The sequence below is a fragment of the Monodelphis domestica genome, chromosome 1 (genome assembly GCF_027887165.1).
Source record: "Monodelphis domestica isolate mMonDom1 chromosome 1, mMonDom1.pri, whole genome shotgun sequence".
In the NCBI taxonomy this organism is placed as follows: Eukaryota; Metazoa; Chordata; class Mammalia; order Didelphimorphia; family Didelphidae; genus Monodelphis; species Monodelphis domestica.
Genome location: NC_077227.1, coordinates 93,898,213 through 93,916,696, shown reverse-complemented (window position 1 = coordinate 93,916,696; position 18,484 = coordinate 93,898,213). Strand labels below are relative to the sequence as shown.

The 18,484-nt window shown below is 37.7% G+C and overlaps 1 protein-coding gene across 2 annotated transcripts in view; it reads right to left on the bottom strand.

Annotated features, from left to right (window-relative positions):
* RGS10 (regulator of G protein signaling 10) overlaps nt 1-18,484 on the bottom strand; it is a 112,701-nt gene that overhangs the window by 36,792 nt on the left and 57,425 nt on the right. The gene's annotated exons all lie outside the window — the stretch shown is intronic.

The window sequence follows — 18,484 nt, the reverse complement described above, 5'->3', positions numbered from 1 at the left end:
TTAAGCTTTACATCTCCCCCAGTGCTTAAAAGAAAACACTGACCGCTGCGGGTACCTAAGGGATTTTTGGTGAATGGAAATGAAGCCTCTACCACCACCTGCTTCAGGTTGTGAGGCACTGTGTGGCACTCGTAGACTTTTTTTTTAACCCTCACTTTCTGAGAAGGGCAAGGACTAGGCAATGACTTGTCCAGAGTTACACAGTGAGGAAGTGTCTGTGGATAGATTTGAATCTAGGTCTTCCTGACTCCAGTCCTGGCACTCTAACTACTGAGCAACCTGGATGCCCCATCCCTCGTAGACTTCTACACAATACCAACTTCTATTCACATGGCAATTTGTAGTTTTTCAAAAGATTTAGGAGCAACTGGGTGGTACAGTGGTTTGAGAGTCAAACCCAGAGATGGGAGGTCCTGGGTTCAAATCTGGACTCACATACTTCCTAGCTGGGTGACCCTTAGCAAGTCAATTAACCCCCATTGCCTAGCCCTTACCACCCTTCTGCCTTGGAACCAATACTATAATAGATTCTAAGATGAAAGTTAAGAATTAAAAAAAAACTGCAGTGCATCAGGAAACACAACACAGAAAAACCTGATACTATAAATCAATAAATGGCTCATGCCAGAGTAAGCAGCTTCCTTGGACACCTTTGGTCAGTATGAATGAAAATACATATACCAGAATATAAAGTACTTTTCCTGTTGTTGTTGTTGTTCAGTTAGACAAAAAGTCTGACTCTTTGTGACCTGATCCGGGGTTTTTGGGGGCAAAGATACTGGAATGGTTTGCCATTTCCTTCTCCAGGTCATTTTACAAGTGGGAAACCAAGGCTAATACAGTTCAGTGACTTGCCAAGAGTCACAAAGTTTATAAGCATCTGAGGTTGGATTTGAACTCAGGAAGATGAGTCTTCTTGACTCCAGATATGGCACTCTATCCACTGTGCCATCTACCTGCCCACTCTGACCCTTGGTATTTGCATAAACATAGGCAAGTCTCTTAAATTTTCTCAGTCCTATTTTCTGACTTTAAAACAAGTACACTTATGCTACTTGCTCCATAGCAAGTACCAAATGAGATAATTTATAAAATATTAGAGAACCACAAAAAATAAGGGTATATCTCAGAAGACCAGATAAAATCCATGAAAAGCTTTGCAAACTAAGACATGGTGAATATGCCACATATTATCGTAGCTTTATTTTTGCCTAACACTGATTTATAATGAAGTATCATAAAGTCATTTAATAATTTCCAGTCTTCCTGGAAAGATTGTAGATTTTTTATTTCACTAAACTCCTGAAAGAGTTTGAGCATTTTAGGATAGGAATCATGACGGTAGAAATACTGATCCCAAAGTTATTATTATGGTATCACATGATACAGTGATTCCAACATCATGATGATGTCTGAGATTCCAAATATATCTATGATTTTGCAGGGCAGGAAAGCAGCCGTCTTGCCAAAGAGAGACTCTCTCAGGAGGAATTTCCTTAAAAGAATATATGAGTAGACCTTAGACAACAAAAAAAAAATTTTTTTTAATTAAAAAAAAAATGAAGGAGTAAGACTAGCTCTGTCATAGATCTCGGTGAAGGAAACCATTCAAATCAATCATTTGTTGAGGAGCTAAAAGGATCTTTAATAAACAGTGAGCAGAAAGAATGTCTGTGCATCAAGCTCCAATGGAAAGGGGGCTCAAGTTGGAAACTTCGAGGTTCCAGGTTCACCTCTGCCATTTACTAAGTGCATCAAGTCACATGAATATCACTAAGCCTCACTTTCCCTCCTTTATTAAAAAAATAAATAGCAATAGATACATTACTTGTATCATGAGTTTGCACAGCATGAGGGATGGAGAGTTATAGGTGGAAAGAAGCATTTTCTGTCTGACAAAGAGATATAGCCCTAAGGACGAAATCTCTTTACAAGTGATATCTATCATGTTTCTTTAAACATGGCTTTTGGTATATTCTGTAGGGAGACAATAGCTGCGTGGCTCAGTGGATTGAGAGCCAGGTCCAGAGATGGGAGGTCCTGGGTTCAAATCAGACCTCAGACATGTCCTAGCTATGTGACCCTGGGCAAGTCACTTAACCCCTATAGCCTAGCCCTTACCACTCCACAGTATTGATTCTAGGATGGAAGGTAAGGGTTTAAAAAAAATAAAAAATAAAGTATGAGCCATCCCCTAACATTTCTAACAAGAGGATATCCAACTTTTTCTAGAACCCCTCCAAAGGAAAACTAGAGGAAAGAGGGAAGAGAAGACAGGTTATCCTGAAAAGTGGTCCAGGGCACTTTTCTAAATGCATTGCCTATTTATCAAATGTATGTTGGGGGGGGGGGTTAACTACCCTGAGTGCTTATCTTAAACATTTTCAAAGCACTTAGTTTACTATAAGTGTAATTCATGGAAAAAGCAAGGATTTTTTTTAAACTCCTACATGTGTCCTTCAGCTGGGTTCATACTCACATGAGAGATTCCTTTCAACCCTTCCTAAGATCTCTTGTAATCCTATTCAGTACCAATTCTCCTAATTAGGGTCCTCTTTTTATTCTTTTACCTCCTCAATAATAATTTCATCTTTGAGCTTTAATGGTTTTTTGAGGGAAAGAGAATGAGAGGGGAAGAGAAGTCTGCAATAAGAAAATAGTGCATAATTATATTTTGCCTAGATTGGAAGATATTTGGGGGGAAATGTTCTTGGGAAAAAAGGAAAAAAACCCATCTTTTTTATTAAAAGAAATAATCTACCCCCAAAGTCTCCTCTTGCTTCACCTCTGGGTGCCAGATATCACCAATTGATCCATGATCCACTACTGACTACATTCCATCATTCTCCAAGAGGAATCTTTGTATGTTTGGCTGTCTAATAAATAGGATATGCCAAACATGAGTAATGAAAATAATTTTACTCTCTCCTCAATAGTTGCCTTTTGTGGGCCTATGGGAGAGAGAAGAAATCTTATTTCACACACACACACACACACACACACACACACACACACACTACATTCCTGTTTATACTGAAAAAGAGACAAATTTAAGTTGAAGATGCACAAATCAAAGAAAGATTAAGTATAACCCAAATGTTTTAAAGGAACTTTCCGTGTGTGTGGGTGTAACATCCTGTTTGCCTAAGGTACGTGTTTCAGAGCAACTCTTTCAGAGTTTTTTAAAAAGCCTTTTATTTGGAGTCACACCAGGTGGGTAGAAGAAAGACAGGAGGTAAAAGAGATACATTTTGTCTCATTTTAAGAGAAAAATACAAAATGTCATGCTAAAATGTCTACATGTTTTAAAAGAAAGGTACTAACAGACCAACATTATTTTTTACAGCACCCAAGATACTGAAGCTTCCAGTGGGTGTGGACCAGGGAACAGAAGGATGAGATATTTCAGTCAATACCTTCTTGTGTCATCTGATACCATTTTGTTGGGCAGCTCTAGTGCACCCTAAGTATTTCACAAGAGAACATAAAAAAAACTTTTTTTTTCCCTGCCTTGTTTAGATGTGAAATGCCCTACTAGCCAAAAAAAAAAATACTTCTTAGATTAGGCCTGAAATTCTCTCCTATGCTCAATGAATGAATTTATTAATGAGTTTATTATGTGCAAAACATTAGGCTAAACATTGCTGAGAAAGAGAGAGGAGAGAGAGAGAGAGAGAGGGAGGGAGGGAGAAAGGAAGGAAGGAAGGAAGGAAGGAAGGAAGGAAGGAAGGAAGGAAGGAAGGAAGGAAGGAAGGAAGGAAGGAAGGAAGGAAGGAAGGAAGGAAGGAAGGAAGGAAGGAAGGAAGGAAGGACTATCCCCATTGCATTTGAACATTTGAAGAGAGAGGGACAAGACACATAAGAGATTTTCGAGGGCATGTCACAGATGGTAAAGGCTCAGTAGACCATTGCCCCAAAAGCTACGTATTTGTTAATGTATCTTCTTTAGTATCATTTCCACTAATAATAAAACATCTGTTTCTCAAACTGAAATAACTGAAGGTGCCTTCAAGGACTTTGATAATGACAGCTTTGTTTCCTGGGCGTTCATAAGGATCTGTGGCTTCTGAGAATTCAGGAGCTGTAGTACCTACAGAGGCAGCACCCAGAGGTTGCATGTCTACAAAGGGTTGCTTCCCTCGCTGATGGGAGAGGTAGGCTGGGACAAGACAGATGGCATGGGGAAGCTCCGCTGTACTATAGCTTTGGGACTCATCTATTCATAGCAGTTGGGATTGGTGGTAGGAAAGGGAATAGTAGGGCCTTTCTTGCTATTGGTTGTTCTCCTGAACAATAGTGCAAAGCCTAGCCTGGAGAAAAAAAAAAAAGCAGATGATCTAGTGTAAAAGGGTGGTACTGCCCTTCCCAGACCTCTTGATCCCAGGGTCCTAGACTGCCTCTAGAAGAGGGTCTGAGGTCATGGAGGTGGGTCTTAATAATTAAAAAATACATAAAATGTAGGTTCTCTCATGTCATTTTAAATGTCTTTTGTTCAACATGTATTTTATGTTCCATATTATTTTCCTCAAATTTGTCTCATTTTAAATTTTTTTCATATTTATTTAGTGATTTTAATTTCTTTTTCATACAGTATTTTTACTAAAATTGACCTTGATATAACCCATGACCAAATACTTAAACCAAATTTTATAATACAGTACTGTGAAAACCCCACAAAAGAAAAATAAAAAATTCAGACTTCTCTAGTATGATGGGATGACCAAATCGCTCACTACAATGTGAAAAGGATAGATGTATATTGAACCAAAACACCTCTTCCCCAACAACATTGAGAGGAAAGGAATACTTCTATAAATAATGCTGTCCAAAAATAGAATAAGATGCTTTGGGAGGGCAGGGAGTTTTTCCTCACTTGGTTCTTCAAGGCTGTATAACCATTTATGTTTTAGAGTAGATTCTTGCTCAAGTATGAGTTAGACTTAATAGCTCTGAATTCCCTTTCAACGAAAAGATTCTTGGATTCTATAAATGTCTTCATCTTCTTGGGTTATAAGATGCCTATTATATTCATTTACTCAATAGGGTTCCAAAGATCCAATACTGCCACTACTACTTCAAAAGCCTACAGGCTGGGCTCTGACAATAAAGGTGCCTTCTTTTAATGGATCCCAGAAAGGAGTCTCCTGTCTCTAAAAAGGCATGGATAGAGCACTTGGATTGGAATCAGGAAGACTCATCTTCATGAGTTCGACCCTGGACAAGTCACTTAACCCTGTTTGCTTCAGTTTTCTTATCTGGAGCTAGAGAAAGAAATAGTAAATCATACCAGTATATTTGCCAAGAAAACCCCAAATGGAGTCATGAAGAGTTGGACACAACTGAAAAAAACAATTGAACAATAATTCTAAACAGAATTAGGACCACAGTGACTTGGAAAATGAACTAGCAGAGGGGACCAAAGGATGCCTGGCTAGTTTGAATGAAGTTCTATCCAAAGGCATCACACAGATTTGATAACCTGGTCTACCAGACTCTAAGAACTAGGAAGGACCTAAGAGATCATATAATAACAATAATAGCCATGCCTTGGACACTTCATAGATATGTGACCCTGAACAAGTCACTTGCTGCCTATCTCAAGGATAATAATAGTAATCAACTTCCAGAGTTGTGTTAAGGATCAAATGAGATATTTGTAAAGCTCTTAACAAAGCTTAAAGAGTTATATAAATGCTAGATATGATTATGCTAATACTTAGCTAGATAGTGATTTAAATTTTACAAAGTATTTCATTTCAGTTATCTCATTTGATCCTCATAACATCCCTGGGAAGTGGGTGTTTTAAGAAGATGAAACTGAGACCTGAAGGTGATCCAGTTATTTTTCCCAGGACCACACATAGTATTTGAGGCAGGATTTGAATATAGATCTTCCTGACATTGAGAAGCCAGGTGGCACAGAGAATCAAGTGCCCAGCCTAGAGTCAGGAAGACCCAAGTTCAAAGTCAATCTCAGACACTCACTGTATGACCTTGGGCAAGTCACTTCTCTTTTTTCCCTGTTTCCTCATCTGTAAAGTGAGCTAAAGAAGGAAGTGGCAAACCCCTCTAATATCTTTGCCAAGAAAATCCCAAATGGAATCACAAAGAGTGGGACACAACTGAAATGACTGAACAACTTCCTGACTTTTAAGTATAGTATTTTATCTACTATGCGTCCAAATTTCCTTGTGTTACAGATGATGAAATCAAATCCCAGAAAGATGAATGACTTGTCCAAGATCATATAGCTGATAGTGGTCAAGTGGCAAAACCAGGACCCAAACTCAGATGGAGACAGAGACAGAGAGACCGAGAGACAGAGACAAAGAGACCAAAAGACAGAGACAGAGATCCTATCCAGACTAATGTTATTAGGAATCTCTGTCTATATTTGTTAGATTATTATTAATTCTGGGGTGTACCATAATTACACTGGGAAGAGTGCAACCAAGAGTAAAATTATCGATAGGGGAAAAAAAGAAACATAATAAGATAAATCAAAAGAAGAAACTGACTAGTGGAATAAGTAGAAAAAGAAAATCAAAAGAAAGAGAATTACAGAAGAAATGAAAAATCAGATTGTCAGTCGAATTGCAGTTATATGCCTTTTTTTTTTTTTTGGCTAGATAACTGTGGCCCAGCAAGGCTTTGGGTTTTGGCACACCACTCGATGTCTGTGAGCTGTGGGCCTGGAATGTAAACTGTTGAACATTGCTGCACTGGAATTTAGCCCTCTAAACAGCTGGAGGTTGGATGCCTTCTGAAAAATGAGAAATGATCCTCGATACAGACATGCAACTTCTCACAATGGTTCCACATCAGAAAGAGAGTAGCATATTTTATAACCAGCAACCTTCCCCTCCACCCTCAGTTTTCCCTCCCAATCTCTGTTCTGGTATTTCCCCATGGTTTGCTGCAAAATTAAATTGACATCTGAAAACATTTTCACCCCCGCCCCAGAATTGCTGGTTACTACCTTATTAGTTACTGTATGAAAGAAAAATCTAAAAGTTAAATTTGAAATTCACTACTTTGTAATATAATCCCTTACAAAGAGATACTGAAAAAAGAGAAGACAAAACTGAATGGCCCACAAGCACTTAATAAAACTCCTTGAAGATCCCCCAAAGTAAAGTTTACCACTATTATTTCATCTCTGTGAACTTCAGTTTCCTCATTTGTAAAATGAGAAAATTGTATTAAATAATCTCTAATATCGTTTTTTAACTCTAACTCCTATTATGAGGGTGGGGGAATAAATCGTATTATCAGGACAAGTTATATTCCACGTCTAAGGAGAATCTTAAACTTTTCAAAAATAAATACAAAATAAATCCTCCCCTCCAACAACCTGTTTCCCTTTCTTTGGAGGGAGAAAAGGCTCATCATCTGTCAAAATCCTTCACTTTGTTCATTTCAAATAGGCATAAGCAAGAAGAGAGAGGGAGAAGAAATTAGTAATAGAACTAATATAACATAAACATTTTTACATGATTGTTTATAACTTGCACAAAAAATGATTTAGTTTAGAGTTGAGTAAGTTGGAACCCACCTACCGTGGCCATATTTTCCAAGCCAGAAATCGGAATATATAGTCTCATAACTAATATCCTTTTGCAATTGTGAAAAAAAACAACTTTTTTTCTCATATTTGAGTCTATCTTTAAAAAAAGTACAGGATGTGTGGTCACTATCAAGGCTCCCCTGCCAAGTCTTCTGACATTTGAATTGCAGTTTGAAAACTTTCTACAGACACAGGTGCTTTAAGCAGAGAGGGGAGGGCTGGGGAGAGGAACATTTCCAAACAATATAGTGATTATGGGATTGGTGGAGCTAGATGGAGGCTGGTTTTTTGCAACGCAGAAGAATTATATCCCAAGATGCAACTGCTTGGCACTCTTCTGAAGTAAAGAGGGAGGTTTGATCTGGAGAAAGTCTGAGAAAGTGGAAGCCAAGAATAGGAATTAAAATAACAAAAGCTCTTGCTTCAAATTCTTTGCAGGAGTTTCCTAAGGAGGTCTTGTGGTGGGCTTGAGCTTGAGCAGAAATGTTCAGCTCTTTTAAAAGTGAACTCTCAATGTTGCTTTCAAAGGGAATGAAAGAAATCCCAGTGCCAAAACTTTATAAATCTTGGGTAGAAATATTAACATGTATGACAAAGTCTGAATAGTTCTGACTTATAGAGGTAGATGTTTGAGCTATCTTCTAGCTGAGAAATTACTTCAAAGGCTGGTCATTTAAAAAATGCTTCCTTGTCTGGAAGAAGATAATGATGCTTTTAAGAAGAAGATAATCAGTGTGATGCTGGAGGCTTAAGATAGCCAAATTCAGTGTCCAAACAACAGGTTTCCAACTTGAATCATCAAAGCAGAGACAGAGGAGCTGGTTTTAACTTCTTTTCTTTTCCCACCTTCTGTTCTAAGCTATTTATTCTCCTTTCATTTTTTTCACACACTCTTATCATCCTTCTGGCCAAGCATTTTATTTTATTTTATTTCATCTTTTAAACCCTTACCTTCCGTCCTAGAATCAATATTGTGTATTGGTTCTAAGGCAGAAGAGCAGTAAGGGCTAGGCAATGGGGGGTTAAGTGACTTGCCCAGGGTCACACAGCTAGGAAGTGTCTGAGGTCTGATTTGAACCCAGGACCTCCCATCTCTAGGCATGGCTCTCAATTCACTGAGCTTCCTACCTGCCCCCAACTGGACAAGCCTTTAAAAAGGAGAATTTACCACCTGACACTCCCCTCTGGTACCCAAGATGATTTGGATTCTGTAAAAAAAAAAATCTTTTTTTTTTATTCTAAGTTAAGATGGCAAGGGAGAGAAAAGGAGTAGCTAGGTGGCTCAGTGGATTATGAACCAGGCCTAAAGACAGGAGATCTTGGGCAAGTCTAACCTCAGACAATTCCTAGCTGTGTGACCCTCGGCAAGTCACTTAACCTCCATTGCCTAGCCCTTCCCTCTTCTACCTTAGAATTCTACCTTAGAATAGATGGCAAGATGAAAGGTAAGAGTTTAAATTTTTTTAAAAAGATAACATTGGAAAAGGTCCTAGAAAATCCCAGCCTTCTCACATAAGCTCCAGGAAATAACTGAAAATAGGCTCCAAAAAGCTGATGAAAGCCAAAGAAATCCTGAAAGAAGCAGAAACTCCTCCTTACAATTCAAAACTGTCTAAAAGGATGGCCAGAAGCAGACAGAGGCAGGTGGAAGGGCAGACTCCAATCACAGCAGGGAGAAAAGGGGAGTCAGTGAAAACTCCCACAAATGGATCAGAAAGTCAGCAGGCACTCTGGAAAAGGGTGTTACACACTAGTGCCTGTTATTGCAGTAACTCGGTGACTGAAATCAGATCCCAGTCCTGGTCTTTTTTTTAACATAAATGGGTGACAGAATCATCACTAAAAGTCTCCTTGGAGCACTGAGATCCCCAACAGGAAGCAGGGTCAACTTGGCACCGAGATGCCAGCACCTGAAGATCATGTAAAGAGAAAGAGAAGCCAAGACTTGGGTCTGCATTGGACCACCACAAGGCTGAGCTACAAGCCAAGGATTGAGGGAGAAGATGAGACCTCATACTAGCAGCCCCATCAAATCAAAAATGACAGCAGCATTCAAAGAACAGAATACATAAGATAAGACAAGGACCACTTGATCTATCCAACAATGTTTGAGGAGAATAATCTGAGCACAAAATCCCAAATAGAGAAACTGAGGCTGCAAATATGAGTAAATAGATTAAAACATATGGATAGGCAGGTGGTGCAACAGATAGAGCACCAGTCTTGGAGTCAGGAAGACTCATCTTCTTGATTTCAAATCTGGTCTCAACCACTTACTAGCTGTGTGACCCTGGGCAAATCACTTCACCCTCTTTGCCTCAGTTTCTTCATCTGTAAAATGAGCTAGAGAAGGAAATGATAAACTATTCTAGTATTTTTGCTAAGAAAACCCCAAGTGGGGTCATAAAGAATCAGACACAACTAAAAAATGACTCAACAACAACATAATTAAGAAAAAAATCGGGTTACGAGAAGTCAAAGAATTAAACCCCAAAAAAGGAGAATAACTCCATATCAATCATAAGCAGAGTCTCAGAGGTGGGAAAAAAGGTTTGGTCTCAAGAACTACAAGAGGATATGGGGGGGGGAGTGAGATTTAAAAATGAAATGAGAGTTTAGAAGGAAAAATTTCAAAGAAGAATAAATAGCTTAGGAAAAAAGTAGATAACTACCTCCAAGAAGCAGATTCTATGAAAAAATAGAAATAGAGGGGGGAAATTCAATGACTAAATAAGACAGCAAGAAAAATTAGAACAAAGTAAAAAACTGAAAGAATAGAAGAAAATGTAATATTCCTACTTTCAAAAACTCCTGGAATTGTTAAGGGGAAATAATTCAAGAATTCTTACACTTCTTGAAAAACATGACCAAAAAAGAAAAATCTGGATATCACATTTCAAATAGCATGCATAAAAATTGTCCAGAGCTATCAGGACCAGAGAGCAAAGAAAATAAAAAGATTCTACTGATCACCTTCTAAAAGAAACCCCCAACTGAAAACACCAAAGAATGTCATAGCTAAAATCCAGAAAAACCAAGTCAAAGAAAAATAATGCAAGCAGCCAGTAAGAAAGAGTTCAAGAACCAATGAACACTGGAAACTGAGGGGATTCACATCAATTGGGGAATGGCTCAACAAATTGAGGTGTATGGCTGTGATGGAATATTACCACATCATAAGAAACAATAAGCAGGGTAATTTTTTTAAAACTTGGAAAGAACTACATGGAAAAATGAACAGCAAAATGAGTACAGCTAGAGATTTAAAATTTGAAGAATAACTTGTGAATGTCACTTTCAGAAGATGAACTAAAAATGAAAACATTAAAGACATAATCTAAACACACATATCTGTCTCCCAAATAATACTTTCTATGATGCAGGGAGGGAAAGAGGACATTTGTAAATAAATTCTATTAATAAAAAAATTTTTTTAAAAGAATCAATCAACTGTAATAAGAATCACCAATACTTAGCAATATACTACTATAATGAAAACTTAGAAACAGATGTTCCAAAAGGCAAAGGCAAAGATTTATAACCAAGAATAACTTACCCTGCAAAAAACTGAATATTATTATATTGGGAAGGGGGAAAATCAATGGCGAAAAGGGAACTTAATGCAATCAGTCGAGAATGCCTAAAGAAAGGACCAAAGTTGAGCAGTCTTTAAATTGCAAGCACAAGAGTCGAGAGGAAGCCAGGAAAGTATAAATACTTTTATATTATAAATACAGAATAAATAAGCAAATAAATAAATACAGCAACCTGTAGCTGCTAAACAACGACAAAGTACTTACATTCTAATGGAAACCTAAATTCCTTCAGAATCCCAATTATCTTCATGAGTCACAGAAAGAGTTAAAGAAGACAAGCACAGGGTCTGAGTGTGCTTTTGTTATTTTATAGGTTTAAAGAGAGAAATGAAAAGGCAAGTAAAAAGGGAATATGCTAGAAAAGAATTGAGGAAGAAGAGGAAAGATCCTACTCTTTCATATAAAGAGAATGCCTGAGAAGAGTACAGAAATCTACATTCAAAATTTCAGTGTAAGGAGACTGAAGTTCCCATCCACTCATTCAAAATAGAACACCATAGCGCTGAGGTTTTATTCTAGCCAGGCATGCACTGGTGAATGGAGAACTACAAATTTGCCTCCTATCTTCTGTCTAAACTCCAATCACATACTTACATGCCCTGCCAGAGAAGATTTAGGGAAAACCCAAGTCTATGCGAGATAATTGTCTGGAATAGACAGTGGTGATCTCCATTGGGGTAGAAAAGATTTATGCTTAGTCTAAGAGTCCTATGGCTTGACTTTTGTAAGCAGGACATAGTAGCTCTGACTAAAAAGCCTGCCCTCATCATCTAAAGATTTTAGTTAACCCCTCACCATCTAGAGCTAAGATAAATGGCAAGTAGCCTAGAAAAAGTGAAGCTCTGAAGTTAATAACAGGGAACAACTCCTAGAAAAAGTCTACTCACCAGTTACCAGCAGTCATTACAAGAGCAACAGGAATGAATAGAAAATCCTATCCAGGTAACCACACTCTACTCAAGTAGGAAGCAAGACCAGAGAAAGTGGGGCAGTGAAATCAGCATGAGACCCCAAAGATTCTATAGCATCAGAAGCAAGACTTGCTCCTCTACATTTGTTTCTTAACCACCTGTGTCCCCATACTTGATTCCTATCATGACCTACCATACCCTTCTTCTAGTTTGTGTAAGACTATGCCTCAGGTTTAGGAGGAAAATATTCCAGTACAACTTTTCTTACTATGCTATTTCATTAAATTCCACTGGTTTTAAATTAAAAGTAAACCTATTTGTAGGGGCTTGTGAACAATAGTTTTTAGCTTACATGGGTGCACAGGGCATCATGAATTTGGAGCCATTATTTTAGAGGAGTGCTCCAGATACCATATTAAATTATTTCAATACTTAACCCTCATCTCTCTTCCCTTTCTATGTAAATGGGCACAGGGCATCATAGATTTAGGCCCTAGAAGTCATCTAATCTTATTTTTTCATTTCCACATTTCACACCCAAAGAAGCTGACACTGAAAAAGTTGAAATGACTTGCCTAAGGTCAAACTGAGAGTAAGCTAGAACTTGAACTCAGATCCTTTGACTTCTAATGGCACACTTTCCATTGCACCACATTGCTACTCCAATTTTCCTTATATTTGAGTTAAAATCTCTTCACCTTTCTATCCTGTTAATGTTAGAAAATATAGATTTCACATGAATGTAGAATTGGTATGCACACACCACTACAACAGTTTTACTTAGACTGAAGAAAGATACTGTTTAGCACTTGTAAAAAATCAAGGTAGAATATTCAATAGTAACTGGCATGTCATTCTTTCATAAAACTGGAAGAGCAGCTCAAAAAATTAAAAAGGAAGGAAGGAAGGAAGGAAGGAAGGAAGGAAGGAAGGAAGGAAGGAAGGAAGGAAGGAAGGAAGGAAGGAAGGAAGGAAGGAAGGAAGGAAGGAAGGAAGGAAGGAAGGAAGGAAGGAAGGAAGGAAGGAAGGAAGGAAGGAAGGAAGGAAGGAAGGAAGGAAGGAAGGAAGGAAGGAAGGAAGGAAGGAAGGAAAGAAGGAAGGAAGGAAGGAAACTGTTCATCAATACCCTTCATATAGCAAAAGTTTCTCAAAGGTATGAATGAATGAATGAATGAATGAATGAATGAATGAATGAAAATTGCATTTATATTAAGCCCTTCTTGTGTGCCAAGCACCAGAGATGCAAAGATAAAAAGCAAGACAGTCCTTATCATGAAGGCATTCTAATAAGAGGGGACAATACATATATATCTTAATATCAGCTTATTCTTTTAGTGATACTGCCCTTTTCTCTTATTGTAATTTTATACCAGAAATGGAGAACAAGTAAATTCATATTAGTGTTATTTACTTGCTGCCTAATTATGTATAGGACCCTTGACTTAAATGAACCTTGTATGTAAAATGGAGATAATCATATTTCAGAGTTGTTGCGATTATAATTGCAGTTGATCAGGGAATTCCTTGACCAATTTGATTAGCTTACTACTAACTAACTGATAGGTTTCTGTTGAAGACCTTGGCTTGACCATCTCTCTCTCTCTCTCCTTATAAGGTCTCTGGGCACCAAAAAGAGCAAAAGAGAATTCCTCATTAAGTTTTCCCAACTAAAAAGACTAGATTCCAGCATAGCAGTCCCCTCCTCTGATTAGAGGTAGAGGTTTTGCAGTGACATTATCTAGGAACACATCTCTTACTCACTTAGGTGACTGCCAGTGGTACTCATGTGCATCTGTCCCAAGGCATCCAGTAATGGTCTTGGAGATAGAGTGGAAAGAAATCACCTCTTCTACCCACCCCACTCCAAAATGTTTGTTCATGGGCAACATGGGAGAAAAAAGGAGCTGGTTCTCTTTTATAGGCCAACACAGGAGCAGCTTCTCTGACAATGGTCTGATTATACTAAGAGTACCAATCAACCATATATATCATCTAGAGGGCAGTCCCATCAAAGAAACTTGAGAGTTGTCTTTTGTTCTCTTAACAAAGTAATAAATACATGTCCAAATTCTGAACCATCAAAGGAGTCAAAGACTTAACATCACATCAAATTGACCAGGAAACTCCCCTGAACCCTTGGACCAGGTGAAAGCATCATAAAAACGTGAGTTATCTTATTTCTTCTACCACTATCCCCACCTTGTAAAATGACAATGATTTAATCTTTATTTGACTATCCAAAAAATTAAGAGAATGTTATTTTTACCAAGAAGGTTCAATCAGTTCACAGCCCTTTTCTTTACCAACACAGATAGTGAGATATGTGTTAGACAAATGTTTGGATGGCCAGACTCAGTGTCAACATTTTTATCAATGACTTGGATAAAGGCATCTTCCTCAAATCTGCAGATAGCATAGAGATGGAATGAATAAATAATATAGGGGACAATAGAATCAAGAAGCAAAAGAATCTTAATAGAATAGAGAGATTCTTAGCCAGGGTCCAAGGATAGATTTTATGGAGTCCAGGAACCTGGATATTTTTTAAAAATGCATCTTTATTTTCACTAACAAAGTTAGCACTTCTTTTAATTATTTTAGAAACTAAAAGAGATCCATTACACACAAAGAAAGTTAAGAATCCTTGAACTAGAGTACTGGGCTGAATTTAATGATAATTATTTAATAATATTTTCTACCTTTCCAGGTTTCTAATATCTTATTCCCCACCATGTACTATGATCCAGTAACATTGGCCTCCTTGCTGGTGTAAGAATTAGACATTTCAGCTCTTAATCCTGGTCATTTTTCTGAGGCTGTCTTCAATGTCTGGAATGCTCTTCTTCCTTATCTCCTACTGATTTTCTTTAAGTTCTAAAAGCCCATCTTTTATTGGAAGCCTTTTCCAACCCCTCTTATTTTAGTACCTTCTCTCTTTTAATCTATTTCCTATTTATACTATACATAACTTGTTTGTACATATCTGTTTGCTTGCTTTCTCCTCCATTAGAGTTCCTTGAGGGCAGGGACTGTCTTTTGCCTTTTTGCATATCTAGCACTTAATACAGTCCTGGAACACAGTGGGTACTTAGCAAATTGATTTCCTAATAAAATGAAATTCAAAAGGGATAAATGTAAAGTCTTATACCTGAGTACAAAAAATCAATTTCACAAGTACAAGCTGAGGGTAAGATGGTGTTAGTAGACTACAAACCCAATATGCATTAGCAATATGATAGGGCAGACCAAAAAACTAATGCAACTCTTGGGCTATATTCAAAAAGATATAGGAGGCAAATAGGAAGCTCAGTGGATTGAGAGCCATGCCTAGAGATGGGAGGTCCTGAGTTAAAATCTGGCCTCAGATGCTTCCTAGCTTTGTGATCATGGGCAAGTCACTTAACCCTCATTGCTTAGCCCTTACCACTCTTCTGCATTATTGATTCTAAAGTAGAAGTAAGGGTTTTAAAAATAAAATAAAAAGAAAGACATAACTTCAGGAATAGGAAAGTAATAGATAATCCCCATGATACTTTGCTCTGGTCACTCATTCATCTAGAGCAGCAATTCTCAAAGTATGATCCAAGGTCCCAGATATGTAGCCTAAAGAAGAGATGAGTTAAGGCAGGAGATGGATAGGGAAACTCTTGGGACTGGATATAATTGCTGTCTTGAAGTATTTGAAAGGCTATCAGGAGGAAGATGACCCCAAAGAATGAAACTAGGAAAAATGAGTGAAAGTTGCAAAAATTTAAGTTTAGGGTTGATACCAGGAAAATTTCCTAAAACTTAGATGTCTTCAAAAATGGAATAAGCTGCCTATAGAAGTAGTGGGCCCCCTTTCTTAAGATATCTCCAAAATAATCAGGAAAAAGACTTGCACAAAAAATATTTATAGCCACGCTCTTTGTGGTGGCAAAAAATTGGAAAATGAGGAGATTCCCTTTGATTGGGGAATGGCTGAACAAATTGTGGTATCTGTTGGTGATGGAATATTATTGTGCTCAAAGGAATAATGAACTGGAGGAATTCCATGTGAACTACAGCAACCTCCAGGAATTAATGAAGAGTGAATGGAGCAGAACCAGGAGAACCTTATACACAGAGATGGATATACTGTGGCACAATCAAATGTAATGCACTCCTCTACTAGCAGCAATGCAATAATCCAGAACAATTCTGAGGGACTTATGAGAAAGAACACTATCCACATCCAGAGAAAGAACTGCAAGAGTAGAAATGGATGTAGACTCTAAACAATCACCCTAGTACAAATATTAATAATATGGAAATGGGTCTTGATCAGTGACACATGTAAAATCCAGTGGATTTGCTTGTTGGCTATGGGGGGGGGGGTGATAGGAGGGGAGAGAAAGAACATGAATCATGTAATTAAGGAAAATATTCTAAATTAATTAATTAATTTAAAATTTTCAAACAAAAAAAAAGATATCTCCAAGCAGAGGCTAGAAAGTCACTTGTTAGTTGTTATGGTGGGGATTCCTTTCCCATGTAAGTTGGACCAGATGGCCAGTGAAGTTTAATCCAGTTCTCAAATTCTCAGATTCTGTGGCTATGTCTTCTCTCATAACCTATCACCCAGGGTCAAAAGGAAGAGTTAGCAAATTCCTTGATTCCTTCAGCCATCCTTAGGTGTTCTCCCTGCTACCATCACTCAGCATCCACTTGTCTTATTTTGAAGCTCATTTATTAAGTGCCTACTTTGTGAAAGACCTTGTGCTAGGTACTAGGGATACAAAGACAAAAATGAAATATTTTCACAGGGATTTGGAGGAGGGTGAGAGACACTAGCAGCTTAAAGAATCAGGAAAGGCTCCTTAAAGAATATGGCATTTGAGCTAAGCTTTAAAGGAAACTAGGGATTCTAGGAAACAAAAGTGAGAAGACAAAGTGTTCTAGGCAGGGGGGCATGCCTGTGCCAGCAAAGAAATAGGAAATGGATGGCATACTGTGTGAAGAACAACAAGGTCAGATTGGTTAGACTGTAGAATGCATAAAGTAATGAATAATAAAACTAGAAAAGTACATTGAAGCCTACTCAAAGAGTTTTCAATGCCAAATAGAAAAGTTAGTATTTGACTCTATAAGTAACTGAAAGCCTCTGGAATTTATTGAGCTTGTCCAGATTTTTGTGGTTGTCGACTATAGTCTTCAGATCATTTTCCCTAGTCCCAAATAAGTTCCTTACCTGAATACTCAGTTTTCCCTATCTTCATAGCCTTACCTGTCCAATACTTCTCTCTCCTCCATGACCCATATCTCCAGTAATATGTAGGCAAGCTCATTCCCCCTTCCGTGGCCCTATTCAAGTAAATTGCCCCAGATACTAAAATTCCTAGTTAGGGGTTCTGCCCATAGACCAGATTTCATAGTCATAAGGCGAATAAGGAGCAGGTCCAGAGTCTGAATACACGTCTTTAGACTCTGTTCTGAATATACTCTCTGCCTTACCTGCTACTCATAGCATTACTTTTCCAATCACCTTTCATCCTCAATTGTTAATGCTCTCCCTACATTACTGAGCATTTACTTTGGATTTTCTCTCTAAGTATGTTTATTACCCCAGTGGAATACACACTCCTTGAGGGCAGGAGCTTTTATTTTTGTCTTTTCATTTACAGAACCTAGTCCAAAGACTCTTAATTGGATTGAATTGAATTGTATTGAACCATTATTGAATTTGAAAAAACTCCAGAATCAGTTGGCTAAGGTTCAAGTCCTAAATGTGCTCCTTGCCATGTAATCATGGGCAAAATCACTCAGCTTTCCTAAGCTTCACTTTCTTCTTTTTGTTAAACCGCTTCATAAAGTTATCCTAAAGAGGATGCTTTGTAAACTTTAAAATACTATGTGTGTGCGTGTGCATGTGAGAACAATTGTTATAGTGACTTTGTCTCCTATTAATTATTGCTGATGAAAGAATTCTGATACTAAAGTTTACAGAGGCAGTATGGGAGAGATTAGGTCTACATCAATATCACACACCCTACACCAAAGATAAACTCAGAGTGAGTGAATGACTTGAACATAAAGAAGGAAACAATAAGTAAATTAGGTGAACACAAAATAATATACTTGTCAGATCTTTGGGAAAGGAAAGATTTTTAAACCAAGCAAGAGTTAGAAAAAATTACAAAATGCAAAATAAATAGTTTTGATTACATTAAATTTAAATGGTTTTGTACAAACAAAACCAATGCAATCAAAATTAGAAGGGAAGCAACAAATTGGGAAACAATCTTTATAAGAAAAACCTCTGACAAAGGTCTAATCACTCAAATTTATAAGGGACTAAATCAATTGTACAAAAATCAAGCCATTCTCCAGTTGATGAATGAGCAAAGGAAATGAATAGGCAATTTTCAGATAAAGAAATCAAAACTATTAAT